Here is a 17,688-nt window from a genome sequence, read left to right as displayed (position 1 = left end):
TTAGTCGCGAACAGAGAATTCTACAAACAAATCGCGCGCAATGTAAATAAAAAAATTGCTGTCGTAACATTTTTCCCGATGGAAATTTATAAATTTTGTGTAAGTATTGTTTTCACGTTTTTGTGTATTGTTTTGATCGTTGTGGCAATAGCCTAGTGGAAAATTTAGCGTCGGTGGCGGTGGAGGAGGGGGTGACACGTGCGTCGCGATTAACGATGCATGCCGGGCTCGGGCTGAAAACAGTAAGGTCAGGCGCGTAGTTAGAAATTTCTAAGGGGGGGAGGTGTTATTCAAAATTAATTAATAAAATTATACACAGGAAATTGATTACTTTACGTATATTTAAATTTTTCACATATATATTATAATAATTAATACAAAAAAAAATAAAAATATTTTTAATTAAATTAACTTAATGCGTCTACTTTTTAAAGCTAAAGTATCTATTATTTTGTCAGTGGTTACGACTAAATCCTGATGAATATTTATAACTGCTAAGCTATTCAACCGATTTTCACTAGTTGTGTTCCTCAAATATGTTTTTAAGCTTCGTGAAGAGGAAAAAGATCTTTCATTGCTTGCAATGGTTATTGGTAAAGTAATTAATATTTTTAAAAGTCGATGAACAGTAAGAAATATTTATTATTGTGTTATGCCGAAAGTACAACAGTCTACGAGTAGCCGACTACAAAGTTTTGTTTCGGAGTTTAAAGATACACTTACATCCGATGGACTTGTTATATCTTGTGTTCTATGTAGTAATTTTTTTTTTTTTTAATGCATATAAATGCATATTATAATGCATATTTTAATGTTTTTAGAAGCATATTTATGTATTTTTTAGAGCTATAAGTCCCTAAGCCTAGTAATTACTAATTAATGCCGGGTCCCGGTTTTAGTGCTTTAAATTATTGTTATCGTAATATATATTTCATTTTGATAAATAAGTGTAAGTTACGGTTTATGATGCATCTTTATCTTGATAAAACATATTAAGTATACCACGGCTGAGGGGTAGGGGTGTTACTACACCTGTAACATCCCTCTCTGGTTATGTGCCTGGTTAAGGTAAACTGCTTAAAAAAATATTTAACAAAACTATAATACATAAACTTCGAAGTCCCGGTTTGTCTCTATGTACTACATGCTAATATATTTGTGGAAAATTGAATAACGGTACTTTCTCTGGGTGCGCAGATAAAGCGATAAAATAACAGCGCGCCGGAGAAAAAAATAAACCAGAATAATACACTATGCGTGTGTGCAGCAGACAGGTTCGCGGTCCTTAGTGAAAGTAAAACTCGGCGCTAACTTTCACCGACGTCTTCTAACTGGTGTGATATTATAACGGTGTTTTGATTTTCCAACTAGTATATATATCATATAATACGCATTGTGACGACAACGGTTTTATTGTTTTATTTATTTATTTTTTTCAAATTATTCATAAAACTGTGAATCGCGTAAGGAAAAATCGCGTCGTTCCAAATATCATTAAATGTGTATACATCTTAGACCTCGTGATTTCATATTTCATCAATACGTTGTGCCGATACACGTATAACATAAAACATGTACGAATGCCTACAAGTTTTCTATAAATTATTAACGTATATATTAACACTAAATAGGCACCTATACACTTTGGTAGCGTAATACGAGTACGTACACGGTGTGTAGGCGAGCGTGTGGATATTTTGTAATGAAAAAGGTTATAGTGCGCGATGTTTGTTTCCCGATCAAGTAAATTAGGTGTATGAAGATTACGATAATACCGTTGGTTTGCGGTAAAAAAAAAATCTTCCATGCACGACAAGGGCGTCTTGCAAACGGATCCGAAAAAATTCGCATAAGATCCAAAGGGTGTACGTACTCCTACGTATATTCCGTCGACTATATACTATAATTGAACTTGGGCAAATGTACGCGACTACGTATATGTACAAATAGTTATTGTGTACTGTTATGTAAACGTTTCCCGTTAAAAATCCTAATGACCTGAGGTCGTCCTCCGCAGTGATTAATCTATTATTGTTATTACTATAATGAGTACAATGGTTAGGTACGGTATTGTATTAGGCTAATTATTTTTGTTGTGGTGATTCAAAGGCTCGTGTACACATATTGTATGCTCCAGACGACTACTGGTATAGATTGTGTCGGAAAAATATATCCATAGTCGCTAAATATTTTATCAAATATTAACGGTCGATGGACGTACGAAAAGAAAAAATCACAAATATAATGATAAAATAGAGAGTATTTTTCTGCCGTAAAGATTCAGTGATATATTTGTATAATGATTGTATGTGGTAATCAGTATTTTGATTTTTTTAAATTTCTGTTTCCAGTTTCTTATCAATATCGAGGTAGTGTATTAACTGTCTAACGACAAATATCATAGGTTTTCCTATGATTGTTGTCGAGTGTATACACTGTACTTTTGTCCCATATACTATTAAATTATGTTAGCCCGTTTTCCATAACGATTGGATTCCGTGAATTTTTTTTTTTTTTTACAAAAACCTTTGTTATTTTTACACAATAATATACGATTACAGCTTTCAGCTGTTTCGTATATTGAGGCAAACTACAATTATTTATGTTGTACTGGAGTACACTAAAAAATAATCCCTGGATCACTGCCCTGTTGTTGATGTAGGTCACGCGTCAAGCATTCTAGTGTCAACTCTAAAACATAATATGATACGTATCGGGAACGTGATTATAACGATTGCCGTTATCGTCAACGCCTAACTCTTAAGGGACTCGTATATACACGCATAAAATCTTGCGGCTAGAATATAATGTTTTCACATACCAATGGATAAAAAACTCAAAGAAATCGTCTTCGGCAGATTTTTAAACTCCACTAGTATGAATAATAATAATAATCATCGTTATTGGTATTTGTTTTGTTTCCTGGCCAGACGGGAATCGATTGTTCGCTCGGCTTTTGCCGTTAGTTGGTCGCTCATTAAAATATTGTCGAGTTGATCGTGACTTCTTTCGCGTACCATTAGACCGAATTTTGCGGCAGATGATTCTCGCGGCGATGACGGCGCATCAGTGGGACAGTTTTAGTTGAGATTTCGAGTGTAAGAATTATGAATAAATAAACAATAAATCCATGTCAACATCACTGTCGATAGTGACATACGTAACGGGTATAGATGGGGTGACAAGATTATCACTCGGGCTCGCTCTTCCGAACATAGTTAAGCAATTTAAATATTCAGCAAGTGAATTAATGTCATATTTTTCAAAATACATATTTATTAATATACATATGTTTTATATTAAATTAATATATATATATTTCATAATAAAAATCAACTATAAGGATAGTTGTCACATATTATGTTTTTAGTGGTGAAATACAATCAATAATTTACTTATAAATTATAATTTATAATCGTGATGTGTTCAAATTTACTCTCTTATATTTGGTGTTTATTGTACTTATACACTACATTAAGTACATTTGTAGTACATAAGTCTTATTTACTACAAATGTATTTATTTTAGCTCCCTTCCCTTACGTTTTTTCCCGATTACGCCATCGGCTTCGGCCGGGTGACGTCAAATATAAATCGGAGATGGGACTCGCAAGTCTGTACACGGGATCACGTTGTTTTCTGTGAATCTGCGAATACGCGTGTGGGCAGTGAAACGGCTCGGACAATTCGTCACGTGTTTTTCCGCCCGAAAATCGGTGTTGGTCGTGGAGAGAAGAGAACAACTCGTAGCAAAAAAATTAAAAAAAACCGTTAGCAACTCGCGTAATACCGTCGCAGAGACGACCGTATATAAACGCGTCGCCCAAGCGAAATCGAAACAAATTTTACCGACTTTCTAACGGTTGTAATACGTATAATAATACGAGTTCCGCGGATTATTATTATTGCCACTTTTATCGGACGTTTTATTTATTTTTTTTTTTTTACTACTGCTAATAAGACTTGTTTTCCCATACACACTACACGCGTCGCTGTCACCGTTTAAAGTTCACGAGACTGGCTTAGTGGTATGTAAAAAATGGGAATACCAACACAATATGCGTTTTGTTACTGGTATACTAATATATTTTACCATTATGCGATTGTGCACGTCACGACGTACGAATAATAATTAAAATAACAAATAAAATAAAAATATTAATTATAATAAACATTATAATGGTACCCGTTTCAACGTTTGAAATGACCGCCTTTGGTTTCCGATAATTAGCGTTTTACCGATAACCCTTGTTGTTTTGTTACTTTATTTTTTCGCCTGTTCCTAACTGTACGGTCTGATACGATAAACACGCTAAGAGATAAAAGGCGGGTATTGATTTTAAAACTGTTTGTATATCATATTTTATCGAGTGAAACTGTATCATGTACGAGTTTAAATATTAAATAAAAACGACACTAGAATTACTCTGGTATGGTATAGTATAATAATATGTAAATCAATTTAAAATACGAAATTATTGTTTCGTTTAAAGAAAATGATTGCTATATAATATATTGTACAATGGAGGAATAGTAAGAAAACGTTGTTTTTAATGCGTTTATGCTTGACTAGAGTATTGCAGAGGACAGAAAAGAGGAAACGAGAGAATATTATAATATACATTTAATATGTATATGGATGATAATATACGTATAATATTTTAATGAGAGAATTCGAGTTATCGAGAAAATTAGAAAGTATGATATATTTCGAACGTTTAGATTGTTATTATTATTGTGATAAACTAAATTAGTAAATTTTTGTGTGTTTTCAGTACTCATCGTCGGCAAAACTATTATTGCACCATGAAAAGCGTACGATTTTCCTATTTATTTCGTGTATGTTTTAAGCATAAATAATACTAATTATGTTCGTCGACGGAGCGGATATTAATACATATACAATCATATAGATTGTCTGTAACCTTTGTACTATAATCACGAGCGGGGGAGATTCGATTTTACAATATTATTATTAGTATACCATAGCGAGAAAATTTAAATGTAAAGAACAGTACAGTTACCATTTCAAAAACAGTCAATGGTTTTGAAATATTTACGCGTGTGGTGTATTATACGTTAATACAATAATAATATGATTTTTGATCAATATATAATAATATTGTATCGATTGCGTTTTCTTAAAATGGAATCATATAATTTATTAGATGTGAATACGTGTTGTTTTATTTATTATTACATTAATATATAAGTACTCGCAGTGGCGTAATTGTGGGGGGAGGGGACAAGGGGGGGCAATTGCCCCCCTATAACAATCTTTTGAGAGATAAAGGTATAATTCCCCCCCCCCCAGATAATCCAATAGTACAAATATCACCTTTTATTAATGAATTCTTATGGATATTATTTAACAATATTGGTACCTAGTACATGCTACCTACAATTTATGTTTATCCAAACCATGAAATGAGTTAAAAGACTTATATTAAATTAAACAATTAGATATAGTGTATAAAATACATACAATAAAAATATGTTTTAACTGGGGACGGGGAGGGGTGCCCGGGTTTTGGTAGTAATAAATATATTAAATTGCCCCTTCCTAGGTTTTTTCCCAGTTGCGCCACTGAGTACTCGTATACTATATAAATTCTTTACCCCTCCAAGTATACGCAAATATTGTACGATATAATCACAAAGTACGTTTTTAAATACGAAAAATAAAGAAGTAGAATTTAAATGTATTTTATACAAAATGTGTATAATGCGACGAATATAATTCGTAAAAAATAAATAAAGTGTAAACGAGTAAACGTGGACAGGATAAATAGGTCCCGTATATATTATTTTTATGTGCATTTATATGTAAATAAAACTATAATCTAATGAAAATTTGACGGACTTTTGAATATGCAACACTTATAATAATCAATTTTTTTTACTCTTTTAACGCAATTTTAATTTTAATTAAACAATTAAACCAATACATATATATGGCTCAACTCCAGTTGTGAAATATAATAATTGTTAATATTTTCATAACGTGATCGGTGCCGGTGATTTAAGTGAAAGGGTTATAATGATATAAATGTCGACCCCAGAAAACCGAGATTTTATTCAACATCGAATATCAACATTTTTCAGATCGAAGTGGTCATCATATTAGTGGGAGATTAGTTTACAAAATATCGATGCATAATCAACTATTCAAAAGTATAACTTACTAAATAAATGACTAATATCACGCCACGCGAGTTTAAATATTATTTCGCTAATTTACGTCACGTCACATTACATGAAAATGAATACGAATAGTCATATTAATATCATGCTATCATATCACATCACTCAGTAATATCAATGTACTTATGATTTTCATTCAATATGAAGTGTGCTAGTATATAGGGTAGCAACGTTTTTTAACTTTTTTTTAGCTTTTTTTTAAATTTATTTTTTAATAATAAGTTATTTAAGCTTGACAATTAAAATACTCCTACTTTATTTCAATAGTTTTAACAAGTAATTTTTAGTTAAGAATATTTGCAATTAAAACTGTGATAATTTCATACGATAACAATGTGCATACTGACAAAAAAAAATTTTAAATTTTAATTTTAATGAAATTAGTGAAATTTTTATTTTTACAAATATTTTTAATATTATTCTTATTAGGCTTTATTGATGAAAGTTGTATCATCATATTTGATTATATATGAAGTCTGTTGCGATATTTTGGTTTTGTTGATTTATAAGTGGTTGCAAATAGTAAATGTGTCAATTGGGTTTAATAAAACGGGCTTTTGTGACAATTGAGGATAATCATAACCAATTAGTATTTTTATCAACGACGTTCAAATATTATTTCTCTATAATGCATCAGAACTATGTGTATACTATAGAAGTAAAGACTATACCGTTTAAATTATTATTTAATATATAATTATTTTTCCCCCCTTAGCCGCTACTAATTTTTAGTTAGACTTTTTAAAGTAATTTTTTTGAAAATTGTCAAAAAAAAGTACCTACTTAAATTTCGCCCTACAGTTCCATGGAACACAGTTTAAAGAATACTGGTGTAGGAGACGACTTCAAACTGATAATGACTAGTACAATCATTATATTTTTTCCTTTTTAATAATTTAAATATATCTAAATTAAAGGAATAAATTAAGTAGGTAATCTTATATCTTATATCTTAATCGAATAAAAAATTAAATTATATTGTTATGTAATAATTTGAGAATACATACTACTATTCACACTATTATATACACTATAAAGTTTTATTATTATTTTGTAATAAAATTAATTTAAAAATTATACAACATTTTAAATCATATAGTTAAATAATTGTTAAAATCATATTATATGGTGTATGTTGGTGTATGTAAAATTAATAAAACTTCAAGAAGTTACATTTGTTCTATTAATTTTTTTTTCATATTTAATAAAAATTGAATTGGTTTAATAAGCTTAAATTTTCAACGAGGTAAAAAATTCCATATCGGAATAATATGTAATATCAAGTAACATAAAAAAATGCGAAATTACAGAAAAACATAAACGTGATATCAAGTGAGGCGCAATGAAATAATAAAATATCATGTGAAATAACCCTTATTTCGTTTCTAACATAATACAGTATTATGCATTACTAGGTTTCACATAGTAGCTGTGTAATGCGACGTAACGCAATTTAGCGAAATAAGATGCGAGTTTATGTGAAGTGATATCGATAGCGTATCCACACGTTTATTGTCGGCAAATCTAATTGCATCTACGGAGTCGTCTTTGTGATTTTGGCGGATAAAAATGCAATAACCAGTGACGGATCCTGAATTTTCTTTGGGGTATAACATTGCAGTCAGTGATTGATAATGAATTAAGATAATAGTAAGTAATATAATACATTAATTCAAACCTAAGACTACTAATTTCTTGTATGAATAAAAGTACAAATTATATACTTCCCCTTGTACTTTAAAAAAAAAAAAAAATTCATTTTTAATATATATTTTTTTTGATTTGGGGGGGGGGGTGGTTCAACCCCCACCACTGAAATGCACATTCGTAGAACTCTGTAATCCGTCCGCCCCCGCATTCTCGCTAATGTCACGTACGGCCGTTGTCTTTTCACCGCGTCATTGTAATGTTCAAAGGGATATTTTCGCCGCTCGTAAATATTTTCCACTGTACTTTGCATTGCCAATACTTTGTGGGTCGTGTCGCCAAAAAAAAAAAAAAAAATACAACGTAGGAGGTGCAAGTGCAATCGATGAGAACGAATTGTTCGAATGAAAACCGAGTGTCGTTCAGAAGTTATTAGTCGCACACGGTCAGAACATAAATAGTTCGTGATGGGCAAAAAAGAACGTTCTACTATTTACATGCACACCGGGGTGAAACGTCTGTCCGTCGGTATAACATCATCAAGTGGGTGCAATGACGGTGGCGGCGGCGGCGGCGATCGCAACACGAATGCCTTTGACCGAGGTCGTACACGGTAAACCGCGGCGCGCAAGCGTCACCATGACTACCGACGACGTGCATACGCGAATAACGTAGTTAACTCTTCACAAGGGTCGTACCCTCGTCGTCGTCATCACCCGTCGCCCACCTTAGTTCGAACATTATTAATATTCGTGTCACCGTCGACGTCGGGTGTCCCTACAAGTCTCCTGCGCGATGTCAATGACACTGATAAAACAATAATACAACGATGTACACGCAAACAGTGGTGTAACTGGGAAAAAATCTAGGGGGGAAAAATAATTTATTAACCATGATCCTTAATCCTAAGCCTACTTAGTTATCTTATGATATGTTAAATAATATATTACATTATTTTTTATCATATGATAATTCAAATATTTGTATTGTTAGATTATCTGGGAGGGGGCAAAATTATACCTTTGGCCCTCTCAAAATTATCAGGGGGCACTTGCCCCCCAAAATTACGCCACTACACGCAAACGTTAAGCTCTCCGCGAGTCGCGCATGTTATGAGTTACGACGTACCTAATACCGTTGTCGATTCCGGGGCATCGGATGCAGTGTGTTCCGAACGTTTATCACAATCAATTAATATTTTAGAACCTAATAAAGGTGTTTAGCTGATCATTGTGGATCGATTTCGTCCAAGATAACTTTCCCCTTGTATTTAATTCGCGTACCGTATTCGCGTCCAATCCACATAGGAGTATACGGATACATACATGTTTATATAATTTAAAATGTAATAACAATTTGGGATTCCAGACGTCCTTTAAATCAATATAATATAGTCACCGCCGTATATAGGTGGTTTACTACTTCTATCTATCTAACCGTCTCCTTTATATGGGTCTTTTGTAATCAATAACATACACGAGATATGTAGTTAGGTTTTTATACATCGTGTACGCGAAATGTTAATCATATTCTACACGTACTTGCCCGACTCCAAATCTACAAAGGAAATTAATTAAATACAATTGGGTTTTGGTTTTACACTTTCATCGTTGACGTATTTATATATTAATTATTTATAAATTAAAAATGTCACCTGTGGTTTATCTTAGAAAAAAACGAAGCCACTTTCTTCGACTAACATCGCGGCGTATCCAAAATGTGTATTTTTATTATCGTTTTACGGGAAATATTTTGCTGCCAAATCGCATGGTTGTGCATAACTTTCGAACCGTAGCCCACGGTTTAGGGGTGGTTGAAACCGTTGTTGGTTGTACGGCATTCGGACACGCATGCGAAACAGAAAATATTAATTTTCGCGGACAATTATATAAAAAAAAAAAAAATTAAAAAAAAAACTTTCTGATCGTAATCATCGCAGCAAACGAGATTCGAACCGATTTCTCGATCGCATTACGTATATTACGTATATGTGTTTCACACGACAAACAAGGTGGCAGAGTCAATGTAACTGCAACGTTATCATTATTTTATGTTAATCGCGTCGATTGAATTATTTTAACGCATAATATGTAATAATGATGTATAATAACTGCATATACGCAAGAGATGCACGTGTTATACAATATTGTGCATCGTAACTACATAATACATTTATTCTACGTACGATTTATCTTGTTATGATGTTAATTATTATAAATAATTTGGTGTAATTCACTATATTTACTTTATGCAGCATATTGTACATGCACGGGAAATTTTGAGAGCTCGTTAATTCCTGCAGTAGGTTGTGCGTATCGAAATTTTCGTAAAAAAATAGTAGCTAAAAGACGCTTCACGTTAGATAATATTATCGAGAAGAAAATTGATTTAGCTACCATAAGTTGAATTTTGACCTGACCCATGTTTCTTACTGCGATTTCTCTGTGGAAAACGTTTGCAATAATAGAAATATAAGACGTATACGAATGATAAGCGATTACCGTTGACTAGGACTAAAGAATTTTTACGTTTCTGAGAAAATTCATGAATAATGAACAAAAAATTTTCCAATCAATGCAATTGCAAGACAATAGTCTATATTGGCACACAAGCGTACTTACATCATAACGGGTAATCTTTAAAAATGTCACGGCATGCACGTACACATCGATGACATACACCACGCTATAACATTACGATGTCGTAGGGTATAGGTACGTGTTATGATATTCAACGGTTTTTGATTATTTTTGTTTGCTTTTCAAATTATGATGGTTTTTTGTTGGTCAATAGTTTACGAACGACTTGAGTTGTATGTACACTTCTAACGCGGTTGAACATTTTTTTTTTTGTTTTTTAAAAAAGACAGCAGTATCCAAGTATAATTTATATAAATTATTAAATTACGAGCGGGACGTGCAGGTGTGAGTATTTTGTACAATAATTGTTATATATTTACAACATAATAAGTATATGTTTAATATTTATCGTAATACATGGAAGTGAAACGGTGGGCGGTTTCTATTTTATACAATAACTGTATCACTCGATTTATAAATTCATAATATTCCATTATACATTTTAAGAATCTTGAGAACGCTCGGTTTTTTGAAAATACAGTAGGTATCTCTATACGAATTCGAAGAACCGCTAAAAAAGCTTTCTCGCGTTATTAAAAGATATGAATGCGCAACCAAGAAATGTAATTTATTTGTTTTTACTCGTCATAATCGTATCCATACGATTTTCAGCGTTTTAAAATAATTGCAGGACAGGGAAAAAAATGCCGTAAATTATGAGGCCCAGCGACACCGCATTGCATACTCATATGTACGAGTATAGTGTACGATTACATTGTTCTTATGATTATTATTTATTATTTTTAAAATATTTCATTCCAGTCGGTTCCTTTAGTTGACCAGTTGCTCTCGTTGAACACAATATACATGTGTACGTATACATTTAATAAAGGTAGCAAAATTCATGTCTCCGTATTTGGTACACAAATGAGTACCAAGTACCGACAGCACACGAAAATAATTCAAATATTATCTACAGATAATATGATGGGTGGACACAACTATCGAATGTTGTGTGAGGGGATATGATCAAATATGAAAAAACAATCGTTGTCAATAGGTACGTGGACAAGCTGGAGAAATGACGAATTAAATTACTAATAAATGTTTGTCTACTATACGAGTACAACTTTGTTTCAAAATAATACAAATATTAAATTATAAATCTAGATTTTTTATTTTTGTTTCTTCGATATTTTTATTTTGTGTTAATTAAGTAGTTTGATGATTAAAACGAAAGATAAGGGAAATAACATTTTTTTTACAGCAGTAATAACCAAATCGAAGTACGCGAAAACCGTATCTCTCATAATAGGATACCATTGAATATTTGTTTACCACCACCACTCGTACCAACGATATCTCATTAATGACTACTGCAACAAAAACATTTCATGTCGTGCTATAGAGAATGTATATAATATCATCACGACCAATCGCGGTAGTTGCACGTACGCGCGAGTATAATAATGTATAAAACGTTCTAGTACGAGTGTTGGGAGTTAGGGGTAGGTCAATGGTTTTTATTCACGATTGAAACGTAGAAATAAAATCAACATAAAAAAAAAATGTTATGGATATTATTGAACTGACGCAAAAAACGAATCCTATAAAACCAGGGGGAAATGATCATCAAATAAGTGGGTCGTCTGGTGATGAATGACGGTAGGGTAGAAAATTAGGGGGGGGAAACAAGTCGTTTATCTGCCGTAACACAGTAGTAGTAGTAATAATAGTAGTATTAGTAGTAGCAGTAGTAGTACTAGTTGAAGAAATTGTATAGAATTTTAGTGTAAGTAGTAGTGGTGTTAAATAAGGGACGTCGCGCGGTTCGACGATCCTTCCGAAAATCGTTAGTGACGTCATCGTGGGCGTCCGCACCACCAACACCGCCACTGTAAGCGCAAACCCACCGCCACCTGTGCGCACCGCCGCATCAGATACGGCGGCGGAGAGCACAAAAAATAACGTAGTAAAGCCATTGAACTTTTCCAACGCGGCTGCCGACGATGACCTGTGTGTAAATGAATGTATATAATATTTTATATACGTCCGACGAGTGTTATAATAATAATATTTTGTGCACATTGGCTACTTTTCGAAACAACCACGTGGTAAAATGTAACTGCATGTTTCAGACGGCGTTTGGCTTTACCACAATCGGTGGCGTTAGCGGCGTTTTTTTGAGAGACGACAAAACGAACGCTCTTTCCCCCCCATTTTTGCATATTATTGTTACGATGGCGCGTTTCTGTGCATGATTTAGATTTAATACGTCTAACCAATATCGTTTACGTCTTTAGAACGCGTTGCCAAGAAATACCGAATTTTTGTTAGAAAGAAAATTGTATGAAAAAATAATTTACAAATACAAACTGACAAAAAGTGACAGGTTTTGATATTGTTGTACGCAAAGAATGTTCCAAAGTTGGTCTTTCCGTATCAAAAATATTTAGTCTGTTAAACCATGGGATTTACATTTTATATGTACATCTACTTCAGTTACAAACGCAAAATACAACAGTAATATGTTTTTTTTTAATTATTTTTAACCACTTTTGTACCATACAGAAAATCTCAACTGAGGGATATGTCATTTCGATGTAATAAGCAAAGTATAAAAAGTCGTTATCAATATAGGCAAGCCTCGACGCGAAAAAAAATAATTGGTTGTCCAGAAAACTTTAATAATTAAACTCGCGTACTCACATGCGTAGACAAAATAAAAACCGTATAACAATCGTTACGATACATACGTGTAAAATTAATAAAGTATTATAAAAACAAAACGTTTTCCATGACCGATGCGTGTACAGAACACGAAAATAAATCAGTGATGCGGGGTCCTCTCTTCCTTCTACCCACGCAACGAAACTCTGCGCTGCCGATTATTTTGAACGATTTTCGAGTACGAAAAATCGAGGAAAAAATTTGAAAAAAAAAAAAAAAATTAATGTTTTCCAAACAAATGACCCTAAAAGAAGGTCGTAGCCTTCGGTCGGATCACTTTCACGGCACAAGGCCGTTTGGTGTCGACTACTGCGGCGGCGGCATCAGAGTGAGAGGACGACGTACGCAGCGTGCTTGTGTGTGTGGGTGACGGTCGTGAATATTCGTCAGAGTGCGACGGCGACGGCACACGAGCAACGGATTACCATACAGGGTGTCCCCTTCCCGTCGGCCGAGTGGCGAGCGGATCGCGTACGCGCGTATACGATTGCGGTTTGGCGCCGAAGGCTTGGGCGCCGCGACGACTGCGGGCGGCGGGTCGAGGGGACCGGCACGCGTCCTTGTCCGTTCAATGTCTATGCCGAAATTACGTCTCCGCGCGGGCGATATTTCTTCGTACATTATTATATTGCTATCACAATGTATGTTTTATTTTACGATTCACGAGCATGTTTGCCGCATTAGGCGCTATTTTTCGTCCACAACATCAAATAATCGTGTGCGACTTAGGCTAGAGTTTTTTTTTTCCTTATTTCTATTTTTTTCGCGTGCACGTGAACGTAATACTAATACGACCAGCAGCAGTGGTGTAGAATGAAAACAAAAATCTCAAAAAAGAGATCGCCGAATTTCTCACCCGTTTATATTTATCCCGTTCGAGCGTATGACGCCTGTAAAACGTGCTATTTCAATGATGATACGTACCATTGGCGTAATAATCGCACACGATTGCGCACGTGATCAAAAAGTAACGAATTTTTTTTTCCTCAAAAAGGAAATACATTTTTTATAAAACAAAGATGACAACGTTAATAAAAGTTGTAGCAGTCAAACCGACTTTTACGGCAGATTTTGTTGTTTTTTCGAACTCCATAATCAGTATGATAACTAGTTTGGTTTTACCTGATTATTAGTATATAAAATGTATGTAGTTACAAGATTGATTTATTCGGTTGTTCACTTGTATTCGTATTGCACATTATAGGCTAACAAAAATAAAATAAAACAACCGGATACGTTCGAAAGTAATAACGACGGGTTGGTGGTACGCAAATGGATTAATAGTAATCAGTATTTTGCGCTATTATCTTTTGTTTAATAATATTTTATTTTAGGAAAACACTCGTTACGATAGTAAGAAAACAACAATATTGTGTTACACATAAAAAACTTAGTTTTTTGAGTGTTCTATAAATTTTCATTTGTTTTAATAAAACTTTGAACGCGTTGTTTACTATACCTATCTCATTTAAAAAATAATATTAGCATCTGACGGACTGCATAACATTTAACCTGACACATGATATCAATCATCCGTTATATTTTTATGTTTACATTTTGCTGATACCCGACACAATAAACAATGATTTTTTTTTAAGTATTACATTAGTTACTACTTAAGGATCATCCAAATACAACCATTTATGCTATTCTCAAAACGGTTGATTTTTCAAAAGAGACCAATAGAATTTTAGAGTTTAAAGAATTACACTGATATCCATAGGATTATTATGATTGGCGCATAGTCAATTCATCATATTAAAGATGAAGCACAAAAGCACAAGTATATATATATGCAAATAGGGATGAGGGAGACTGAGAAGCTTTGCCCTTTTAAAATTGTACAGCCCTCCAAAAATTAATGATTTTACTAAATGTTTTATTATAACGTAAAAACATTTAGTATAAACATAAGCTTCAGTTCCCCCAAATTTCAAATAGTTATTGCACCCATGCAAGTACTATTATCTCGAAAAATTAGAAATACGAGAACTACTCGTAGAATATAAATAAAATCTTATACAATGGATTACAGCTGAGACTTTCGTGTTCTTGTATATATTTGGAAAAATACAATTAAAATGTAAGAATTGCATTGACGAATTTAACCATAACAAAATATGTAATTATTATTAATATTAAAGTGATTAGTAACACAAAATTGATAAACATGATAATAAGATATTTTTTCTGCTTTGTCAATATGCTCATGTAATAAATAATATTATAGGACTCTGGATACCAAAATGAGTATGAATGATTTTCGATAAAATATTTCAAAGCAAAAAGATTAGTCATTAAAAATGTATGCTTACAAAATGATGTCTCGGAAACCTATGTTAAGTTGAAAAAACACTAGTTGTTTGTGGCTAATATTTTTCTTGATCATAAAAGTGTGTATTGCGTAAAGTATTCTTTACATAGTATTTAAAAAAAAAAAGAGAATTATTTACTACGTATTACAAACATCTAATAAATATCATTGAATACGTGGAATTTATTATGTATAAAAAAAAAAAAATATTAAAAAAAATTGTATATTCAAATAATTCAAAGTAATCATTAAATGATTAGGTCGGTTTAAAATTAAACTAAAACGATATGTTAATACCAAAAACACGAATGTACTACCACGAATTACGAAAAAAAAAAAATTCGACAATTTTGAGTAAGTAAAACCGGTAAAAAAAACGTAATTTAAATTTGCTGAAAAATTAAACTTTTTTGTTCGACGTAATCGACACCGGACGTCAATCAATGTACACGGTTATGATGATTCATTGGGGATCAATTGATGACATATGGACCTCGTTATCGCGGCGAATGTAATTTTGTTTCAGTGGCTGCGACGACGTTAAACCGCCGTTATAAATAATGTAAATGGCATAATTTTAGAATACGTATTATATTTATATACTTAATATATAGATAGATATTTACTCACGTTTATGTTATAATTCGTATCGATTTTCTTCGTGCACTACACTCGACGACAAGAAACGGCGAGCGGCGGCACTACGAAAGTCGCGGGCACAAAAGAAACGAGAATGAGGCCTCCTCTCCGCGAACGTTTTATTTAATTGTTACTGTCGTTAATTTTCGCACGGAAAACAATAATTATTTTTATCGTACAACAGTTATAATAATAAATCGAGATGAATATAAAAGGAAAACGACACGTCCTCGTCGTAGGCGTTGCGAAGATGATGTCGACTCGCGTACCGTTCGATTGGTTCACCCCGATTGAACGTCTCGTCCGAGACCCACATTTTCGACTGTTCATGGACTACCTAATCAACCGTTCGATGATCACCGACGTTTTATAAATGTACCATACAGTAAATGTGTCTCGTCGTACTGATTTTCATCGTCGATTGCGGTACTTCAACTACGCCGCTTTACGACAGAGGTCGTGTAAACGTTCGCGACGAGAAACCGCAACGGAGAAAAACTAACAAAAAAAAATACAATATTTAAAAGGAGAGAGAGAAAGACAGAGACAGTGACAGAATGAGAAAGAGAGAGGGTAAGGAAAAGAAAGCATCTGTTGCAACGGTACATTTACGTGTAAAAACGGAGATGTGAATTTTCCGCCGGTTGAGTTATTCTGTGTATACATATATATAAGGTAAATAAAAGGAAAGGTGTACGCACACTACTCCGGCAACGCGATTCCAAATTGAAAACAAAATCGTGTTGAAGGTGAAAGTACGCGTGGCACGCGCGTTTGCGCCGGACAACTGTTTTTCGATTATATTTTCGCGTTTCTCTTTTTTTTTTTTTACCGTTTTTAATGTAATATTATCGCGTTATACTCTTATTATTACTGCGGCAGCAACTGCGAACGATTAAAGCACTGTCCTCCCCGATCAAAACGCATAACTACGTTTTCAAAAAACAGTATAAATATATTGTTATTATTATGTGTACATCGTTTTACAGGAATTTAGTATATTATAGCAAAATACTGATAATCGTTGCAACATTTTCGTACAACAAACTAGAGCGCACGTAACAATAATAATAACAATATTAATATAATAATAAACGGACACATTTTCACGTCGTAGCCATTATTATAAAAACTTGTATTATTATTTATTATGTATATACGTGATACACGCTATAAAATTTAGAAGTGTAACATTTTCGTATTCTCTTGCGCATAAACAGCATATAATATGCATATATATATATATATATAATGTACACACAAAGCGTATTGAAGAAACGTATCTGGTGCGGCAAAGGTCTAGGGGTAGCACACAGCGATAATATTTTATTTAGGTCACCTAATTCACTACTATTATCCGCCATCTTCGTGAATATACGTGCAGTGCAGTGTAAATGGGTCAATTCAATATATATACTTGCTGCACATACAATATACATACACACACATGCGCGCGTATGGCACATGCACACATATTCACTTGGTTTTTATCTCATATGTATATGTATATAATATACAATCACACTCATACACACACACACACACACACACACACACACACACACACACACACACA

The 17,688-nt window shown here is 33.3% G+C and overlaps 1 protein-coding gene across 2 annotated transcripts in view; it reads right to left on the bottom strand.

Moving 5' to 3' along the window:
• Positions 1–17,688, bottom strand: part of LOC112679243 (ecdysone-induced protein 74EF) — a 97,730-nt gene that overhangs the window by 69,145 nt on the left and 10,897 nt on the right. The window lies entirely within an intron of this gene.

Source organism: Sipha flava, unplaced genomic scaffold (genome assembly GCF_003268045.1).
Source record: "Sipha flava isolate LNK unplaced genomic scaffold, YSA_version1 133_pilon_pilon, whole genome shotgun sequence".
NCBI classification, from domain to species: domain Eukaryota; kingdom Metazoa; phylum Arthropoda; class Insecta; order Hemiptera; family Aphididae; genus Sipha; species Sipha flava.
This window is presented reverse-complemented; position numbering and strand designations above follow the sequence as displayed.